General features: G+C 40.2%; 1 long non-coding RNA gene across 1 annotated transcript; it reads left to right on the top strand.

Moving 5' to 3' along the window:
* The first annotated feature begins 11,925 nt into the window (after positions 1 to 11,925).
* On the top strand, positions 11,926 to 12,818 carry LOC148346824 (uncharacterized). The gene is made up of 3 exons (XR_015848215.1): positions 11,926 to 12,069; positions 12,528 to 12,672; positions 12,773 to 12,818. It is a non-coding gene; the product is annotated as an uncharacterized LOC148346824 (long non-coding RNA).
* The last annotated feature ends 8,638 nt before the right edge of the window (positions 12,819 to 21,456 follow it).

Raw genomic sequence — 21,456 nt, forward strand, 5'->3', positions numbered from 1 at the left:
GCAACCTAACCTTGATCCAGAAAGCCTAGGTAATTATAGGCCAGTGTCAAATCTGCCATTTTTACTTGAAAAGGTCGTTGCACAGCAGCTAAATGACTTCGTGTCAGAAAATACCCTCTTTTGAACTGGCCAGTCAGCATTTAGGGCAAATCACTCTTCTGAGACAGCCCTGGCTAAAGTAACCAATGATCTCCTTTTAGCAATATATTCCGGTGCCTCATCAATGTTACTGCTATTGGATCTCAGTGCTGCTTTTGATACTGTCGACCACAACATATTGCTTGTTCGTCTGGAATGCATTGGTATCTCAGGAACTGTACTCTCGTGTTTTAGGTCCGACCTGTCAGACAGGATGCAACGTGTTAACTATGGCAATCTGACCTCTAAACACTCTGATGTCCCCTGTGGAACACCACTTGGTGACATTATCTGCAAGTATAATATTAGTTTCCATTTCTATGCAGATGGCACTCAACTGTATGTGCCACTGGAGACAACTGGACAGTTAAATTTTCAAAATCTGGAGGCTTGCCTTACTAAGATTCAAAGATGGATGTCACTTATTTTTTTGTGCCTTAACCGAGAAAAAAACTGAAATGTCGATTATTGGTCCAGCTCACTGTTGTGAGTTTTTTTTTCAAACACTGCCCTGAACCTAGACAAATGTAATATCACCCATAGTGACTCGGGTCAAAAATCTAGGTGTTATATTTGATCCTAGTCCGTCGTTTCAGTCACACGTGAAAAATATTACTAGAATAGTTTTCTACCACCTCCGTAATATTGCGAAGATTCGTTCGATGCTGTCCAAATCAGATGCAGAGGTTTTAATTCATGCGTTTATTACTTCTCGGCTTGATTACTGTAATGCAGGGGTCGGGAACCTTTTTGACTCAAAGAGCCATAAAAGCAAAAAATATAAATTTTATTTTGGGAAAGAGCCACGCCATATATTATGAGACAAATTTACTAAATTGCTAAACCCGCGCCCCAGACAAAAGCTTAGTCTTCAGCACATTTATTTTTGATGATTTGATAAAAATTATGAAAAGAGAATAATGCCAGAGCCCCTGTCCCAAAATCAACAAACATACCACTTTAAACTTGTCTCTTTCTTGCAATTACTCAAGATCGGTTAAACTCCTTTTGACCCTTTTTTTCATATATATTGGTTTCAAAACCAGATGCAAGCAGTTATTGTGTAAAAACGTCACAACATTCTGCAAATAGGGAGCCTGATGAGCTCACTTTTGGCGCAGACAGCGTAGGGCGAGAGATGGGAGGGAGTGCTTGCACTTTTTGCATAGCTCCACCCATTCCTCCCACTCACCCAATCAAATGACTAAGTTCTCTTCCGGTGTTTTGGCGTATTTACAGTTCTGTGGATTCATCATAAGGTATCTGAACACTGAACACAGATTATATAGTGAACTTTTATATAAAGGATTCTTTAGCGTTGTACAACCAAAACGAGTTTTTTTCCCCCTTTTTTTGTGTGACACCTTGACTGTAAATTGTAGTGAAAAACGTGCCCTATATATACTGCAAAGTAATATTATGTTATTTAGCTTTGGTTTGGCTTTGCGTGTATCAGAATAGGATAGACAACTCAAGTTTTAAGCAAGATGGAGAAATTTTGCATGCAATCAAATTTGTCTCTGAGCCACAGATACTCATAGAAAGAGCCATATATGGCTCGCGAGCCATAGGTTCCCGACCCCTGCTGTAATGTATTGCTTTCTGGTCTCCCCATGTCTAGGTTCAGAATGCGGCAGCTAGACTTTTGACTAAGACGAAAAAGTTTGAGCATATTACTCCTGTATTGGCCAACTTGCACTGGCTCCCAGTCCACTTAAGATGTGACTTTAAGGTTCTCTTATTAACATACAAATGTTTGCATGGACTTGCACCCTCTTATCTGATTTGATTTCCCCCTATGTTCCTGCACGGAGCCTCCGCTCGGAAAATGCCGGTTTACTTGTGACTCCAAGAGCCAAGAAGTCTGCAGGCTTGAGAGCGTTCTCCATCCGGGCCTCGGTGCTATTGAATGCCCTGCCTCCGGAGATAAGATCTGCAACCTCAATGGAAGTTTTTAAATCAAGGCTTAAGACACACTTCTTTTCCAAAGCTTATGATTGATGCCCACCTCATATTCTGTAGTGTCCTGTCTTTTTCCGACTGCCTGGCTGGTAGTGATACGAAGGAGAAGGACGATTTGAGATGAGTCAGTGGACCAGCGTTTGACCTGAAGCATGTCAACGCCTGCATTGACCAGCTGGCAGAGATGGGAAGTCGTGGCCGTCATAGACTTTCTGGACTAATTTACAGGCTGGGGGCGTCGTTGCTGTCATGCACTTTCCGGACAAATTTTCAACATGTTACCTAGTGTTTACTATGTTTGTGTACTGTAATGCTAAATCTAATTCACCCTGGTCACCCTGAAAGGGGGATTACCACTTGTGAGGTCCCATCTCAAGGTTTCTCTTTTTCCTCACGCTGAGGTTTTGAGTTGTTCCTTGCCCGCATGTTGGTTTAAGATCAGGTAATTAGTTTTGATTGCTTCAGCAAGGCACGACTACATTGCCAAGTGCTGTAAGCACAGGGCAATGTAGTTGTGCTTGCAACTATTATAATCCTCCGAGATATTATTATTATATCTATCTTCTTCCGCCGACTTTTAACGGCGAACTCCTCCCAGAGCTTTTAGAATACCCCATCGATTTATATACCAAAAATTTCGGCCCGACCGGGACTCTTGTTGTGTGTCTATTCACAGCGATACGAGTCCCCATCCGGAATAATGCGTTTTGAAATTCTCCCATCCGTAATACATGGGCCCATTCATTTCTATGGGTAGTCATGGAAACGAGGGCTTTTCCAGACGGTAGTCATAGTAAGCAGGGACTGTCCAGGGTGGCCCGACCCAAATTTCCTTTAACCAAGGGTAAATGGTGAATTCCAAAGAGTGGATGCTAGCGAGAGGATGCTAACTATGTGCGCCGCTAGCAAAGTGTTGGGCTGGCATAGCCAGCCGCAACATTAGCGCAAGCTAGCTGTAAACACTGTTGGTGATCAGTTGCCAGCCCAAGTATTAGCGATGAGAGGTTGATGCTATGCTTACTAATGCTAGCAGTAAAAACTGTTGGTGACAAGTTGGGCTGGCTAAGCCAGCCCAAGTATTTGCTCAAGCTAGCTGTAAACACTGTCAGCAATGGTTGGGCTGGCGCAGCCAGCCCAAGTATTAGCGCAAGCTAGCTGTAAACACTGTCGGCAATGCTAACTTCTTCATAGTAAAATTTTTTGGTAATTTTGGCTACATTTTAACGACTTCATATTTACAACTTATGCTAATGGCCTCATGTTAATGAGTTATGCTAACAGGTACATTTTAAAAAGTGATGCTAACGGCTAAATGCTAACTTTTTCATGCTAAACATTTTTGGTAAAGGCAATATTTTAATGACTTCATATTTACAAATTATGCCAATGGTCTCATGTTCACTGCAAAAATTGAAAGTATGGACTAGTGTAATTTACTTGAATTCAGTGTTTTTATCTGATCACAATTTTTTTGGGACTTATTTACTTATTCAGGCTGAAGATAGTTAAGATACTATCACTTGTTTCAAGAAAATTAATATTGTGCCGACTAACTTAGATTATTCAAGTAATTGTAAGCAAATGTATCTTAAATTGTCGAGAGATAGCTTATAGGCATATTAACAACTCAGCTTAAGGATATTTTTTACTTGTTTCAAGACTCACATCATCTTGTTTTAAGAATGGAACCCAACTCATTGAGATAATGTAAGAATTGATTTTATGAATCATTATATGTATTCATTTACTCAGGTACAATTCAGTGTGGCAGTGTGAATGGTTGTTTGTCTGTCTGTGTTGGCCATGTGATGAGGTGGCGACTCAACCAGGGTGTACCCTGCCTTACGCCCGAGGTAAATGGGATAGGCTCCAGCCCTCCCACCCGTGACCCCGAAAGGGACAAAGCGGTAGAAGATGGGTGGATGGATGGACAATTTAGTGTTCAATATTAAACCTTTTACTGTTGGTACGATGTTTTAAGAATAGACATTAGCCAGTTAAGGTAGCAGGTGTAGCCTTAACTATAAAGCACTGTGGGAAACAATGTCTAGTCTGTAAATGTCACTAAACTTAAATCTGATTTTATCAATTTAGTCGACCATTAACAATAACAAAGCATGAACTTTTCTCAAAACACTGTGGGGAATACCTCAACTACTTTAAATTATAGCTATGGTTACATGTTTGGTAGACGCCTTCATCCAACATGACATACCCGTCAAAACACCAAAATAATGTTAACAAAATAAATAATCAGGAGATTTGTGTAAGAGGTCCTTAAGTTTGATTGGCTTGTAGGCACAACAGCACTCATGCAGTTTCCATCTTAATCCCCAGCTCTGCATTTCACCACATGGTTTGTTCACATATTTACATTGTATCCGCTTGGCAGGGGCTAAACACACACAAATATCTTGCCAATCACATGCACAAAGTGGCAACATAGAACGAACATGTTAAAATTGCATAGAATCACATTTAATTCTGCGTCCTAAGTCCGGAGCCAGCTAGGCCTTGCTCATACAGATAGCCCCCACAAGCCTCAGTCCAAATATCAAATATATTTAGTGTTTGTCAAAATGTAAACTCATGCATAAATGAGCACAATTTCTGCCGTTCATAATGTGTCATTATAAACACTCGAATTCAAGAGCACACCAGTTAAGTCATATTTTCTAAAAATGTATATCTTTTCATTAAATGGTACAAAGTGGTATGCAGTGTAATCAGCTAATTTCTCCAAATCTATGAACTCTGTTGCCAGGGCAGCATTTGGTACAGCAATTTCATAAGACAGTAAATCTCGAATGAAATCCAATGTATCATATATTTGATATTCGCAACAAAATAAAGATGAATCTACAACAAAAATATTATTTATCAATCCAAAAGTAAGAAGCGTGTCTTTTGAATCCGTGATGATGAAAGTCTTATTATTTAGTTATTGCGGTTAATGGGGACCAAAACCACCCGCAAAAATTGAAAATCCGCGAAATAGCGACGCCCCTTCCAAAATGCTTGAAAAAAAATAAAAAAATAAAAAAAATATATATATTTTTTTTTATTATTTTATTTTATTATTATTTTTTAGACCTGCAAAGCTCTGAACCTGCGAACGTGGAACCACGAAGTAGCGACGCCCCTTCAAAAATGCTTAAAAAAAAAAAAAAATATATATATATATATATATATATATATATATATATACACACGGGGACAGACATCTCACTCGCTCATTCACACCTAGGGACAATTTGGACCGGCCAATTCACCTGAAATGCATGTTTTTGGAATGTGGGAGGAAACCGGAGTGCCCGGAGGAAACCCACGCAAGCAGTGGGAGAATATACAAACTCCGCACAGGAAGTCTGGAGCTGGATTTGAACCCACGCAGGAGGTTCCCATGACTTGAACTGTGCCGCACATATATATATATATATATATATATATATATATATATATATATATATATATATATATATATATATATATATATATATATATATATATATATATACCGTATTTTCTGCACTATAAGGTACGATGTGTTAAGAATAGACATTTAAGCCTTTATTTTTTTCAAAAGCTGACCATGCGCCTTATAATACAGTGTGCCTTATTTATGGATCAATATTAGTTCGCAAAGTCTTGCAACTAACTTGCAGCCGCCAACTAGATTTTCCCCCGAACACCAAGTAGTCCGCGGTGTATGCTGAGATTTATTTACCGGCGTTTCATTGGCTAACCAATGTGTCAATCATCATTTGAATCGATCACTATTGGCTAAAGTTATTCGGAGGTCAAGGGGCGGATCATTTTTATCATTTACAGGCTAGCATTGGCTTAAACGGCAAAACAAAGCCTGCAATTGGCCAAAAAAGATGTGTCAATCATCAGTTGAATCGATCACTATTGGCTAAAGTTATTCGGAGGTCAAGAGGCGGATCCTTTTTATCATTTACAGGCTGGCATTGGCTTTCACGGCAAAACAAAGCCTGCAATTGGCCGAAAAAGATGAATTTGTATAGCACGTGGCTGACGGCATACAGAAAGCATTTTTTACTATACTGTATTTGTAAATATTTTATTCTGGATTTACTACACTCACTGATATAAGAGGACCACGGCTGCACATTATCATGAACACAACGACTTCGGTGAGCTACTCCGGCTATATATCTTGTTTCAGACTGAACTCGATTTTTCTGTGATAAGCGGTGCAGATAATGGATGGAATAGAGTGTCTATTTTCAAATTAAACTCAATTCCAAGTGTTTATGGTCATATGCACAGTAAAGTTGCGAGCGAAAAAGAAAATATAAACTAGGGAATGGTTGGCATTTCTTGAATCCCAAGACTTTAACCTTCTGAATGATGGAACGATGCATTTGAGTGACATTGTACGGACACAGCATCCGCACGTGTTCTCGACACGTATTTGCGTCTTTGCAAGCTTTGGGAATATTAAGGGGGTAATAAGTTGGACTGAACTATCTGACTGTTTTGTCCACGTTCCCATTGTAAGCCTTATAATCGGGTGCGTCTTATGTATGTCAAAAATAGGACCAAAAACTATTTTTTCGGGGTGCGCCCTATTGCCCGGTGCGCCTTATAGTGCGGAAAATACGGTATATATAAATACAGTGCATCCGGAAAGTATTCACAACGCTTCACTTTTTCCACATTTTGTTATGTTACAGCCTCATTCCTAATTGTATTAATTTAATCTCTTATCTAAAAATTCTACACAAAAGACTTCATTATGACATTGTGAAAAACTTTTTTTTTAAACTTTTTTTGAATTTTTTAAAAATAGAAATCTCAGAAATCACATTTACATAAGTATTCACAGCCTTTGCCATGAAGCTCAAAATTGAGCTCAGGTGCATCTTTTTTCGACTGATCATCCTTGAGATCCTTTTACAGCTTAATTGGAGTCCACCTGCAGTAAATTCAGTTGATTGGACATGATTTGGAAAGGCACACACCTGTCTATATAAGGTCCCACAGTTGAGTGTGCATGTCAGAGCACAAACACCAAGCATGAAGTCAAAAGAACTGTCTGTAGACCTGCGAGACAGAATTGTCCTGAGGCACAAATCTGGGGAGGGATACAAAAAAAATTCTGATGCTTTGAAGGTCCCAATGAGCACAGTGGCCTCCATTTTTTGTATATGAAAGACATTTGGAACCACCAGGACTCTTCCTAGAGCTGGCCGGCCTTTCTAAACTGAGCGATCGGGGAAGAAGGGCCTTAGTCAGGGAGGTGACCAAGAACCCGATGATCACTCTGTCAGAGCTCCAGCGTTCCTCTGTGGAGAGAGGAGAGCCTTCCAGAAGGACAACCATCTCTGCAGCAATCCACCAATCAGGCCTGTATGGTAGAGTGGCCAGACGAAAGCCACTCCTTAGTAAAAGAAACATGGAAGCCCGTCTGGAATTTGCCAAAAAGCACCTGAATGACTCTCAGACCATGGGAAACAAAATTGTCTGGTCTGATGAGACAAAGATTGAACTCTTTGGTGTGAATGCCAGGCGCCATGTTTGGAGGAAACCAGGCACCGCTCATCACCAGGCCAATACCATCCCTACAGTGAAGCATGGTGGTGGCAGCATCATGCTGTGGGGATGTTTTTCAGCAGCAGGAACTGGCAGACTAGTCAGGGTAGAAGGAAAAATGAATGCATATAGAGATATCCTGGATGAAAACCTGCTCCAGAGCGCTCTTGACCTCAGGCTGGGGCGAAGGTTCATTTTTCAGCAGGACAACGACCCAAAGCACACAGCCAAGATCTCAAAAGATTGGCTTCAGAACCACTCCGTGAATGTCCTGGAGTGGCCCAGCCAGAGTCCAGACTTGAATCCGATGGAACATCTCTGGAGAGATCTGAAAATGGCTGTGCACAAACGTCTCCCATCCAACCTGACTGAGCTTGAGACTGTATTTGCTGCCAAAGGTGGATCAACAAAGTATTAAGCAAAGGCTGTGAATACTTATGTAAATATGATTTCTTAGTTTTTCTATTTTTAATAAATTCAAAAAAAAACTTTTTCACATTGTCATGCTCAACATTCATTTGGACAGGTAACTTAAAATTAGATTTACCTGGTTATATCAATATCAGAAATTCTTTTCCCCCCATTTTATTAACACTCCACTTATTGAAACATGAATATTTTGTTTGTTTGTTTGTTTGTACATGATTCAATTGTTTGTTTGTTTGTACATGATTCAAATTGAATCTTTTCTTCCGGCGCCGTCACGAATGGCAGCCACTCCAGCAGCTCCCGTGTTATTTTCGATTGTTCTCGATTGTTCTCAGCTCGGGGATGCTGCTGGAAATGTGAATTTCCCTTCGGGGATGAACAAAGTATCTATCTATCTATCTATCTATCTATCTATCTATCTATCTATAATGGAGTATTTTGTGTAGAATTTTGAGATAAGAGATTAAGTTAATACAATTTGGAATGAGGCTGTAACATAACAAAATGTGGAAAAAGTGAAGCACTGTGAATACTTTCCGGATGCACTGTACATATATATATATATATATATATATATATATATATATATATATATATATATATATATATATATATATATATATATATATATATATATATATATATATATAATATATATAAAGCACGGTGAGGCAGTGGTTAGCGCATGTGCGGCACAGTTCAAGTCATGGGAACCTCCTGCGTGGGTTCAAATCCAGCTCCAGACTTCCTGTGCGGAGTTTGTATGTTCTCCCCCTGCTTGCGTGGGTTTCCTCCGGGGACTCCGTTTTCCTCCCACATTCCAAAAACATGCATTTCATGTGAATTGGGCGGTCCAAATTGTCCCTAGGTGTGAAAGAGCGAGTGAGATGTCTGTCCCTGTGTGCCCTGCGATTGGCTGGATACCAGTTCAGGGTGTCCCCTGCCCACTGCCCGATGATTGCCGGGATGGGCTCCAGCACCCCGCGACCCTACTGAGGATAAGCGGTGCAGCTAATGAGATGATGAGATATATATATATATATATATATATATATATATATATATATATATATATATATATATATATATATATATATATATATATAATTTTTATTATTTTTTTAGACCCGCGAAGCTCTGAACCCGCGAACGTCAAACCGCGAAGTAGCGAGGTCCCACTGTACTGTAATCAAATCGAGTTTGGTTGTGTTGATGGTGTCGTCGTTGAGTCACTCAAGGCGCATAAGGTAATCCATAGTAGCGCCAGACCTGCTCGTGGGAGGCTCCGTAGTTCTCCGAAGGAGAGGGGGCTGCGACTGTCCTGTGCCGCCAGGCCTGACAGGGTGCGACCCAAGCAAACCAAGCAGACGAAGCCTGTGTGAGTTGCCGGGCACAACCGAATGTTTGATCTTACATTACACATAGTCCAGCGTTTTTCCGAATTGCTCAGTCCACAATTTAATGGATTTGGGAGTAGAGTCAATAAACATGCCCGATTAAAGTCGCCGTCGACGATAAAGCTCCGTTGGGGTAGTGCAAGCTGCTGTTTAGCAGCGGGCAGGAGATTTAGCGCTATCTTAACGTTAGCATCTGGTGAAACTGTTAGCGGTGGAAAGTATACAGCAAACACAAAGACCACAATTAACTCTCCCGGTACATAGCTGGAAACTCCATATCTAGTGAGCAGTGTGTGTCAATGGTTCGCTATTATTGTAGAGCGTAGTCTCCAACCCCTGTTTTTACCGGAGTCTTCGTCTCGTTCGAGCCGGTGATGTAATGCGGCGTCGGGAAAGCCAAGACTCCGTGATGGCAAAAAAAAAAGTCCTCCAATTCCGGACGTTGTTGGTGGCGATCCGCAGCTCAATTCGCTCATTGCTCTCGAAGTCGCCCGCCCTAAGAAGAACAGAGAGAGGAGAGTAGAAGAGAGAGAAAGAGAGGGACAGATAGAAAGAGAGAAAGACAGACAGAGTAAAACGCAAAAAGGGGGAAAAGAGAGTGAGAGAGGTGGGGAGAGAGTAGGAAAGAGAGGGATAGAGAAAATGAGAGACAAGAGTGTAAAGGGGGAAGAGAGAAAAGGAGAGACAAAGAAGGAGAGAGGACCAAGAAAGAAAGAAAGAGCGAGTCTGAGTGGACTGAGTTGGATTCGTAAGGCTCCCCCGGGAGAGAGCCCTTCGCAGGACACCACGGGAAGGTTCCTAGTCTTTGTCCTCTGTTGATGGTGTTGCACACGTTAGGTGCTAGTTTCCGCCTTTTTCGCGCTGGAGAATTTTATATCAAAACAATAGGGATGCCATTTACAATGCAAGTGACTGACCCGTACAGTGTCCTAACTAAAACTGGATAGTCTTTACTTCGAAACACAAATTTAATATTTATAAATGAGAACACTATATTTTTCCCCTGAGATAGTTCATAGATTTTGTTTAATAATTGTATATTGCGTTCCTTTATATGGTTCCGCCCATTTATTCAGACCTACTTGGACTCGCTTATACAACCCCAACGTTCGACAAACTCAATTCGGTATTTTGGCTTTGGTTTGGGGTCTCCTCCCTGCTTTATTCCTGGACCCTGGCTATTTCAGCTGAAAATGAAAATCTCCATTCTGATCCCTGCATATACAGTATCCACACATGCATATCCTGCTTTTGCAAAACATCAGGACTCCACGCAAAACGCAGGGGGCTACACCAGCAAGGGGAAAAAAAGAGACGCCTTGATTTTGGCGCCACAGAGAAAGAAGATGAGGGGGATTTTGACTCCAGCACTTTCACTTTCATTGTCTCCCCAAGCTGCAGTAGCACCATCAGCAGCCCAGAAAGTGAAGGGGACCCCCAAGTCATAACCAGCACTCCAGCAAAACAAGCTGATGCTCTCTGTAATTTTATAAAACAAAATGTAGCATTCACAATGGAGTAGACCCATTCATTGAAATTACACAAAATACAAGATAAATCAGCACTGCACATAGTTCTACTTCTTTTAGGAGGGCACAGACAACATCTCCAGCTTTTATTGAAATTTTCAACTGGTGGGCTGAACAGAAACAAGAAAAATCAGAAAAGGACAAGGCCAGGCACCAGAAAACTCTCATAAATACTATTGTTTTACAGGGGGGTGAAAATGTTGACCTTGTAATGTTTGCCTTTTCCTGTTTCTAATCAAGTAATATTAATGAATGTCTTCATTAGCTGTCGTGGACATTTTGTCTTTGTTCCAGTAGAAACAATAGCATGAATAACATTAGCAAGAAGCAAATAATTTTGACCTCAATCGTGTTGTGATATTTTCTTTTACCTTTTTAGAATGTAGGCAGGACAGCCGCATGGCCCAGGCTAAACACTACACAACCGCTAACAGTTTCACCAGATGCTAACGTTAGCATAGCGCTATATCTCCTGCCCGCTGCTAAACATCAGCTTGCACTACCCCAACGGAGCTTTATCGTCGACGGCGACTTTAATCGGGCATGTTTATTGACTGTACTCCCAAATCCTTTCAATTGTGGACTCCCAAATCTACTAATTGTGGACTGAGCAATTCGGAAAAACGCTGGACTGTGTAATGGAAGATCAAACATTCGGGAACTCTATTTGACCCTCACAACACCCCCCCACCCCCCCCCCACCCCCGCCAAGGACAACAAAGTCAGTTAGTACTTTGTTCCTTGTTTCTTTGTTTCCTTATCCTCACTGTAAATGTGGGACTGGAGTCGTCCAATTTCGTTGTCACAGCATATCCCATGTTGTAACAATGACAATAAAGGCATATTCTATTCTATTCTATTCTATTCTATTCTATTCTATTCTATTCTATTCTATTCTATATCGCAATACCAAACAGACCAGAGCTGATGTGGCACAACTTCTTGACCTTGAGTTTGAGGGGAAGAGGGCCTTCATTGATTCGGACACAATAAGGGAACAAGACAGACCGGCAAAAATATTGAAGGCATATCCATGCTTTCGAGATATTGATCATGTAAGTATGATCACAATTCACACTTTGATTCAGTTGAACAGTGAAATTGTTCTTTTGAACATTGGATGCATACTGCTTTGATACATTAAATAGCTGTTTCAGACCCCATTTACATGCAGGAAAACCTTTCATGTATTTTCTCTGAAAAATGAAAATGAGCAATCTGGTTTTATTTCTGCATGTAGACAGGGAAAACAGCATTTATGCATTGTGGTGTGATTTTTCCTTCTTTAGAATATCTGATAGTCCATCTGTTTCGCAAGTTATTTGTAACACACCTGTCTATTAGCGTTTTATCATCAGTGTGAATAGAATTATTTTCACAAATGGAGGAGGGGAAGGGGAACATAGTTTTTCAGAATACCTTTCTACATATAATTGTTGTTTTCAAGTGATGCTTTAACTACTATGTGTTGGATATTTCCATACAACACTTCTGTGTGTCTTCCCCACCAAAGGTTCTTGATGAACTAAGACGAATAATAGACAACAACTCCAACTACGTGCAAGAGCTGAGGGAGCGGTGGCTCGAATTCAAATCTAGATTATGCCTCTATGGGGTTTACAAGAGGGCAATGAAACCTCCAATGTCACTTTCAGCTGGTAAGAACAGCCAACATAATACCAATCAAATCTGTATCCTTGTTTGTTTCTGTATACTGAGAGACAAATATTTGATTTGATTTTTTTTTTTTTTTTTTAGAGGAGCAAGCAATAAACCTCTTGACCATGCTGCTAGCTCTGTTCCCGTCTCATGTTGCTGTGCCCAAGAAAATGATATCCACCTCTGAAGCGCTCATTCATGTTCTTCTGGTAAGTCACAAACTTTTACATAAGTGCATACTAAACTTTCTCAAATATGGCTGCTCCTTTTGTTGGTCCTCTATTCTGTTCATACTAAATTGTCATGTTTAGTCGGGGAATGGAGGGATGTGATTGCTGTCCTACTGATGTTGTGTTTTTCTGTTAAGCCCACAGAGGACCTCGAGACGTTCCTGAACAGAAGGCCACTCACCACACCACTCCTTTTGGTGGATGAAAATCTAGACTCCTTTCTCTGCCTTGGAACCGAAGCAATCCCATCACCCAAAAGGTACCTAGGGGATGCAGTATTCTACATAATTGCATACTATTATGTATTAAATATGACCTACCCTGGGGGACTCAATCCATGACAAAGATGCCACACCAGCTTTCAAACGAGCAAGAAGTGATTGGATGGCCTTTTTTGCATAACTTTGTATAATGCTGCCTCCCCTCGGGAACACACCCACACACCCAGCCATGTACGTACTTTGAGAACTTTTTCTGTTATAAAACATTTGTGACCCCTTACGCTTTGGCCTCTCAGTCTCCCTGTAAGTGTGTGTTTTAATTGCCTTGTTTTGAGTTTAAGCATTGATTTAAAAAAAAACAACCCAACTGATGTTCTTAAAATTAGACAAAAAAGAATGTTTGCAGTTCTCTTTTAGAAATTGGTAACTTGCACTCTATATCCTGTAGGCAAAAAAATGTGTTGTCTGTTTGACAGTTCACTGATACATGTGTAAGTGATAACTTTGATTTACAGTTCGCCAACAAACGTTTCAAGATCTTGTCAAGAAAATGAGTATTTCTGTTACTGGTATGTCAATTGTGTTTTGTGATAATGACAAAGGTTTGTGGTTTGCCAATAAAATGGTAATTTTCACATTAAAACTATTTTTGCATTTGTATAGTATATCGAAACGTAGAGAATTTCTTGAAACAAGACTTCCTCGCCTAAGATTTTTATTACTTATTAAAAGCAAATTTATCTTGTTTTTGACCCATTTTCTATTTTATTTCCAACTTAATACAAGAATATTGATCTTGTTGTAACCTTCTTGCTAACTACTTTTGAGCAATCCTGGCTTAAACCCAGTTTGTTTCTAAACAATAATTCTCCAAAACAAGCACAAATATCTTAAAATGAGACAAAAAAAAACTTGACAAGTACACTTTATAGTATTACTGCATATAATAACATTTTTAGGTGTCTTATTTTCTTTTCTTTTTTTTCTTGTTTCAAGAAAACTTTATGAGTCGGATTTTCTTGCTGCACTGGCAGATAATTTTGCTTGAAACAAGTAAATTTCCTGCAATAGTGGCTAGATTTTCTAGTTTTTTTAGAGGCAGTTTTTGCAGTGTTGACGAGTTATGTTAATGGGTAACTGCTAAAGAGTGATTCTAACGGCTAAATGCTAACTTCATGCAAAAAATTTTTGGTAATGGCAATATTGTAACGAATTAATATTTAAAAATTATGCTAATGGCCTCATTTGATGAGTTATGTTAACGGATACATGCTAAAAAGTGATGCTAACGGCTAAATGCTAACTTCTTCATGCTGCAAAATTATTCTAATGCTAACATGCTAACGACTCAGCAAATTGAATGGGCTCAATGCATTCCGGATGGGCCAATTAAAATTGAACGGCCCATTCTATTTGAACATGTATATTTCAAAAGTTTTTAAAGTGTAATAACAGTGTTATTACTATGGTTTTTACCATGAATGTGTTTTTTAGACCTCCACAAGGCATATCCTTGTTGCTAACGGTTGTGGGCCCATCTCAAATGAACTTGCCAGTACCGGTGTGGGGGGGCAGAGTCCCCCCACATAACCAAGTAAAAAATAACAGAAACATCTCTCTGAGCTAAAAACTTTATGCTAACTCATAATGCTAACAACCGGGGTTATATATACATACCGGGATCATCTTCCAGATCAATCACAACTCTTACAATTGCCGCGGGAATTGTCTAGTTGTGTAATTGTAATCCTGTGCAGTCCTTGTCATGATTGCCGAAGTGAAGACACCTGTGGCAATCGTTTGGCACGCCGGAGCGCGCTCTCTAATTTGCTGACATTCACTTCTTAAGCGGTCAGCGTCCAGACAAGGACGTCCGATTGTACTCCTGTGTTCCTGTGTGTTTCGCCAGATTAGCAAGTACCAAAGACTACTCTCCTGTTTTGATTCCTGCCTTCGGTTCCGACCTGTTTCTGCCCCACGTTTACGAGCTACTCTCCTGCCCTGGCCATCGACCTCCCCGCTAAGACGTATTGATTCTGCCTACCTGTCACGGGACTGCCGTCCGTCCAATCGCTGCGAACCTTCAGCTCCCGCTAAGAGAAGTGCGACTTCCAGGTCACAAAGCGACCTGCTCCCCACAATCAACGATCACTGGATCGTGGGTGCCAGCTTACATCTCTTTTCAAATAAAACTTAGAAACTAACGCAATTGGGTTCCCGTCTCCGTTCCTGGTTCCCGACAGTCCTTTGAGACATTTTTGTGATTAAGGGCTTTATAAATGAATCTGACTTAAAACACACTTATATTATAAATCATAAGAATGACCTATATTCCATTTTGACAGTATCTGTGTACTGTTTGTTAATGCTACATCCATTGCAACCCGGTCAACCTTTTTATTTTAAATTTTCATTCTTCATTATATATTGTACTTTTCTTTTTTAAAAAAAAAATAAAAAAATTAACGTGACAATTTGTTAATGCAACATCCATTACAGCCTCGTCATTCTGGAAGGGGGATTACCTCATTTGCGGTACCTTCTCAAGGTTTCTTCATTTTCCTCATGCTGAGATTTTTGAGTTTTTCCTTGCCCTAATGGAGGTTTAAATCAGATGGTGCAATGATAGCCTGTATTTTGCAATAGTCTGATCTCTGCAGCCCGTTGAGACTACTTGTGATTAAGGGATATACAAAAAACATTACTTGACTTGACCTGATTGATTTTAAATTGATTGGACTTCATCCATGTCGAGGCCCACTTTATTTTTGGTCATTTGCCATTGTGGGATAAAAACTCATTGTTTACCCTTACTTACCTTTAGTGCTCAGTTAAAACTGTAGATAGAAAAAAAAGAGTGTAGGAGAGAAAGAGAAAACGAGTGAGAGAGAGAGAGAGAGAGAGAGAGAGAGAAGGGGGGCGGGGGGTGGTGTTGTCGTGGGGGTACTGAGCGGCAGTTTAGGGAATGATGCTAATGGTAATGCATTAAAGCAGCAAATCCAGGTAGTTTGCGCAACCGTTCACCTTTGCGTGTGAAACCATTCTAAAGGACACTAAGAAGGGTTTGACACACAGTTTTGGACATGGCAGACGTACCAAAGCTTGTAAAAATCGGCATTTCGCTGAAATTGCTCCCGAACAATACCGCTCTCTACTTCAAATCCGACGGGGCCCGCTTTGGACAAACTCGAACCATTGGACTGCTCACCGGTGTTATGCCGAGAAATGCATCCCTGCCGAGATTTGCATACCCTCGCAAATCACTTTTGAGCAGGTAACGTGTTCATTTTGCCTTTTTCAAATCGCTCGTATTTAAACTGTTATGCACTCTGCCATAAAGCTTATTTCAGCATAATAAGCTTTACGGTAGAGTGCATAACAGTCCTCAAAAATGATTTATATACGGTGTACATTACTGTTCGATTACATTCCCAACAAATACAAAGACTGAATGGTTTAAGTTGTTACATTCCCCAAAAATGAAGACGAAGTGGTTTTGGTAAATCGAAATGACGGTTAAACCCGGAGCAGTCGAGGCGACGTAGGTACACCCCCATTTCATGTTTTCCCTTTATTTTTTAGATTTGTTGGGTTGGTGATCGTTTATATGTGATTTATTGATCGAATCATATGACAGATGCATCGCAAAATAGTCAGTAGAACAACACAGACACATCTGGGTCATGCTCAGACCTGAGTCTCATAGGAGCAGTGTCATTTGGGTGCCCTAAGCACAAATGCTTTATGGTGCCCCCCATCACCACCACACAAAAAAATTGAAATTGAAGTTCTCAGTGCAATTTTTTTATTCACAAAACATGCATGCCGAGATTTGCATCCTCTCGCTACCATATCCATTTTTACCTCGTTTTATCTCACTTTTATATCACTTTTCGGGAATGTAGTGGCGAACATATAACCAAAACCTCTTTGTCTTGCATTTGTTGGGAATGTAATACAACTTAAACCATTCCGTCTTTGTGTTTGTTGTGAATGTGAATCGAACGGTAATGCACACCGTATACAATACACTTTTGAGCAGGTAACATGTTTATTTTGCCTTTTTCTATTCAAATCGCTTGCATTTAAACTGTTATGCCCTCTATTATGAAGCTTATTTCAGCATAATAAGCTTTACTGTAGAGTGCATAACAGTTCTCAAAAGTGACTCAAAAGTACCAGGGTTGCTGGGGTGCTCGAACCCCCCCAGCTATCTTTCAGTAGTGGGCAGAGAAAACTATGAACTGATGGCTAGCCAAATTGCATGTCACAGAATCAAGAAACTCACTCGCTCATTCACATCTAGGGACAATTTGGACCGGCGAACTAACTATGCATGCATGTCTTTGGAATATGGGAAACCAGAGTGCCTAGGGAGAATATGCAAACCCCGCGGCACCTGGACTTGAACCCTAAATCTCCGCACTGTGGGTTGTACGCTAACCACCCACTTGCTGTGCCGCCTCTAAAAAAAAAAAACAGCGCCGATTAAACATTCCACTGGTCCTGTCCCCTTGATGTTGCTGTCATGTGGGGCGGCAGTAGCTCAGGAGGTAGAGCGATCGTTTTAGGATTAAGGGATACCAGTTCGAATCCCGGCTTGTCCGTGTTACATGCCGAAATGTCCTTGGGTAAGACACTGAACCCCCAATACCCCCAATAAGCAGGTTAGCGCCTTACATGGCTGCACAGATCACGGCCGCTATTGGGAAATGTGAAGCACAATGTAAAGCGCTTTGGGAAGTCATTGACTTGAAAAGCGCTATATAAATGCAGATCATTTCATTTTATTTCAGACAGAATGAGTCCCAGGAAGACTACAAACTACGTAGACGGAATGGGAGCAAATAAACACCTATTTTCTTTCAGCATTTCTCAATGAAAGTCAAAAAGTAGGGAATATATATACATTAGGGTTTTTTTTTTACTCTAAAGACATATTTTTTGTACCACTCGTTTGGTGAGTGAGTCCCTTAAGCACACCATTGCATCATTTCCTGAGATTCGGCCTGCAACCTCAGTGGAACTGTTTAAATCTAGTTTTAAACACACAATTCTATTCTCTAGTTTATGAATGACCTTTTTATCCTGTTGACAACTTCAGTGTATTATTTGTTATTGCAACATCCATTGCGGCCTGGTCATCCTGGAAGGGGGATTACCTCATGTGCAGTATCTTCTCAAGGTTTCTTTATTTTTGAGTTTTTCCTTGCCCTCATGTAGGTTTCAGATCAGGGGATGGTGTCGTAATAGTCTGGTTTGCAATAATCGGTGGTCTGTGCAGCCCTTTGAGACTCCTTATCATCATAGATCAAGGGTTATACAAACAAACATGACTTGAGTTGACTATGTTCTGTCTTGGGTAAGTACAGTCTGAGCGCGCCCGTCCATCTCTCTCCAGACCAACAGATGTTTCCACCAAGCAGTAAATATTACACACTGTCCCTTTAAAATATTTCAAAAAGGTAATCACCTTTTGGCTGACAAAGCATTGACTTTTCTGTACTTTCGGGTTGAGTGCCATCTTGTGGGATTTTTCCCGTACTGCAGGTCCAATTGTAAATACATTGAGCCTTTGGAAATGAATGGGCGTCTTAACGAGTTCCCTCCGGTGGCGTTTTTGCGGTACTGCCGCTCACAGAAACACTTTAAGACAATGGAGTTGAATGTGTCTCAAGTTTTTTCACACTGTCCCTTTAAGTTCTGACTAAACGTGACTGTTTTCAACGGTTCCGAGGACTGCAATTAAAAATGCTTAGAGTCAATTTACGTAAAATTACTTCTTTTCATTTACAGATTGTCCATTTATGTCCGAGGCAAGCAGGGGCATTTCTGAGGCACTGCAACCTGAAATTTGAAAAAACGCTTTGAGCCAAAGTCATTAAATGGGTTTCACGTTTTTTCACTCACTGTGCCTTTAATTTTTGACAAAACTTGGCTGTTTCAACTGTTCTGCAGGCAGTGATAAAAACAAAACCCTATGAATCAATTTAAATAAAAATACTTTTTTCAATTTAAACATTGTCTCTTTATGGCTGACAAAGCATTGACTTTTCTGATACAAATGCTCCCATACATATGAATTGGCACCTATTTAACGGTGTTGCACTTTTGGGTTGAGTGCCATCTTGTGGGATTTTTGCCGTACTGCAGCTCCCGTTGTAAATACATTGAGCCATTGTAAATGAATGGGAGCCTATTTAACAAGGGCCCTCCGGTGGCGATATTGTGGTACTGCAGCTCACATTAGAAAAATGCTTTGAGACAATGGAGTTGAATGTGTCTCAAGTTTTTTCACACACTGTCCCTTTAAATTCTGTCAAAACTTGGCTGCTTTTAAGGGTTCTGTGGGCACAAATTAAATACAGTTTGAGTCAATATAATTTAATGGGACTCAGGTTTGTTCACACGGTGTCCCTTTATGGATAACACTCTTGTGCCCGCCAATAGTGGATGTTCCCGGCTTGTGTTTGGGAACTTGTCGGCCGAACTCCGGGGCTTGTGTTTGGGGACTTGTGCCCGCCACTAGTGGATGTAGACCTGGCTTGTGTTTGGGGACAAGTGGGCCGAGCACCGGGTCTTGAGTTTGGGGACCGGTGCCCGCCACGAGTGGATGTTTTCCCGGCTTGTGTTTGGGGACTAGTAGGCCGAACCCCGGGCTGGTGTTTGCCCGCCTTTTGTGGATGTTTTATTATGCATTTCTCAGCCTGAAACGCTCAAAGAAACAATCATTTAATAATGACAATAACTTTGTAACCATACATACTAAAATCATAAATCTTGCTTTCCCGGAAAACTTGTGAATTGTATGTATTTAGTGCAGGGATGGTGGAAAATTTCAACTCTTTTCGTTATGCAAACTTTTAAAAAAGTGTGTCTGGCATCCTAAATACCGCTTTATTATGCGTTTCTCAGCTTGAAACTTCGAAAATAACATCATTTAATAATGACAACAACTTTGTAACCATACATGCCAGAATCATAAAACTTGCTTTCCTGGGTAGGAAAACCTGAAAATGGTATATATTTAGTGCAGGAATGGTGGAAAATTTTAACTTTTTTCGTTATGCAAACTTTTAATAATGTGTGACTGGCATCCTAAATACCTCTTTATAATGCGTTTTTCAGCTTGAAACTCCAAAAATAACATAATTTAATAATGACGATATCTTTGTAACCGTACAAGCTAGAATCATTGAAATTGCTTTCCCGGGTTGGAAAACTTGTGAATTTTATATATTCTGTGCAGGAATGGTGTAAAAAGTTCAACTTTTTAGTTATGCAAATTTTAAAAAAACTGTGACTGGCATCCTAAATACTGCTTTATTATGCGTTTCTCAGCCTGAAATGTTTTAAAATAACATCATTTAATAATGACGATAACTTTGTAACCGTTGTGACTTTTTTTCAAAATCCCCCGATAGAAATGAATTGGCACCTTAACGGTGTTGTACTTTCGGGTTGAGTGCCATCTTGTGGGATTTTTCCCGTACTGCAGGTCCTATTGTAAATACATTGAGCCATTGGAAATGAATGGGTGTCTATTTAACGAGTTCCCTCCGGTGGCGTTTTTGCGGTACCGCAGCTCACAGAAACACTTTAAGAAAATTGAGTTGAATGTTTCTCAAGTTTTTTCAGACTGTCCCTTTAAGTTCTGACTAAACTTGACTGTTTTCAACGGATCTGAGGGCTGCAATTAAAAATGCTCAGAGTCAATTTACGTAAAATTACTTCTTTTTATGTACACATTGTCCCTTCATGTCCGAGGCAAGCAGGGGCATTTCTGAGGCACTGCAACCTGAAATTTGAAAAAACGCTTTGAGCCAAAGTCATTAAATGGGTTTCACGTTTTTTCACTCACTGTGCCTTTAATTTTTGACAAAACTTGGCTGTTTCAACTGTTCTTCAGGCAGTAGTAAAAACAAAACCTTATGAGTCAATGTAAATAAAAATACTTTTTTTAAAAAATTTAAACATTGTCTCTTTATGGCTGACAAAGCATTGACTTTTCTGATACAAATGCTCCCATACATATGAATTGGCACCTATTTAACGGTGTTGCACTTTTGGGTTGAATTCCATCTTGTGGGATTTTTTCCGTACTGCAGCTCCCGTTGTTGGAAATGAATGGGCGCCTATTTAACGAGGGCCCTCCGGTGGCGATATTGTGGTACTGCAGCTCACATTAGAAAAATGCTTTGAGACAATGGAGTTGAATGTGTCTCAAGTTTTTTCACACACTGTCCCTTTAAATTCTGTCAAAACTTGGCTGCTTTTAAGGGTTCTGTGGGCACAAATTAAATAAAATACAATTTGAGTCAATATAATTTCA

This window comes from Urocampus carinirostris, chromosome 20, assembly GCF_059441175.1.
Source record: "Urocampus carinirostris isolate Australia breed hairy pipefish chromosome 20, RoL_Ucar_1.0, whole genome shotgun sequence".
NCBI classification, from domain to species: Eukaryota; Metazoa; Chordata; class Actinopteri; order Syngnathiformes; family Syngnathidae; genus Urocampus; species Urocampus carinirostris.